Consider the following 1,095-nt stretch of genomic DNA (forward strand, 5'->3'; position numbering starts at 1 on the left):
GGCAGAGACAGATGGGAGGCAGGCATGCATGTACCCACCCAACAGCTGGCAGGGAGGTGGGGGACAGGAGGGGAAGCGGGGGAGGTGGGGCAGAGCCCTGCTGCTCAGGAGGAGGCAGACACAGGCAAGGAATGGGAGGTTTTGTTGGTGGCTGGAGGAGGCTGTGGTGGCACAGGGAGTGCTTACACTCCTTTGTTATTTTAAATCTGTTATTCATGACTGGCAATTGGTTAGTATTATATAAGCCCTTTTAAATTATGAAGTGGAGAGGAATTATTTATGAGCTGACATGAATAAGAAAGGAGCAAAGAGAAGAACTTGCTGCTTAACAGGAGAGAAATTGAGGCACTGAGGTGGCTAAAGAATTGATTAGAGCCGTTGCCTTTTTGGTACCTAGAAACTAAATGTGTTGAAATATTAAAAAATATACAATAAGGAAGAATCCTGCATTAGCCGTAGACTGGATTGGATAAGTGCTAGGTTTTTTTCATCTTTTTAATTTGATGTTTGAGATTTGTTCTGTAAAGTAAAAAAACAAAAGTTGTGTGTCATCTTTTCTGAATTAAGATCCTGATTGTATCTGAAGTATAAACTTTCCAGTATTAACTTGTACTTAATAGAATATTGAATGAGTGATTTATAGATTCATAGATGTTAGGGTCAGAAGGGACCTCAATAGATCATTGAGTCCGACTCCCTGCATAGACAGGAAAGAGTGCTGGGTTCAGATGACCCCAGCCAGATGCCCATCCAACCTCCTCTTGAAGACCCCCAGGGTAGGGGAGAACACCACCTCCCTTGGGAGCCTGTTCCAGTTTCTGGCCACTCTAACTGTGAAGAAGTTCCTCCTAACGTCCAGTCTAAGTCTGCTCTCTGCTAGCTTATGGCCATTATTTCTTGTGACCCCCAGGAGCGCTTTAGTGAGCAGAGCCTCACCAATTCCCTTCTGTGCCCCCATAATGAATTTATAGGCAGCCACAAGGTCACCTGTCAACCTTCTCTTGCAGAGGCTGAAGAGGGCCAGGTGCCCTGGTCTCTCCTCATAGGGCTTGGCCTGCAAGCCCTTAATCATATGAGTGGCCCTTCTCTGGACCT

General features: G+C 45.7%; 1 protein-coding gene across 1 annotated transcript in view; it reads left to right on the top strand.

Moving 5' to 3' along the window:
• Window positions 1-1,095, top strand: part of MED17 (mediator complex subunit 17) — a 48,292-nt gene that overhangs the window by 3,207 nt on the left and 43,990 nt on the right. The gene's annotated exons all lie outside the window — the stretch shown is intronic.

Source organism: Gavialis gangeticus, unplaced genomic scaffold (genome assembly GCF_001723915.1).
Source record: "Gavialis gangeticus isolate Ggan-Ray unplaced genomic scaffold, GavGan_comp1, whole genome shotgun sequence".
NCBI classification, from domain to species: domain Eukaryota; kingdom Metazoa; phylum Chordata; order Crocodylia; family Gavialidae; genus Gavialis; species Gavialis gangeticus.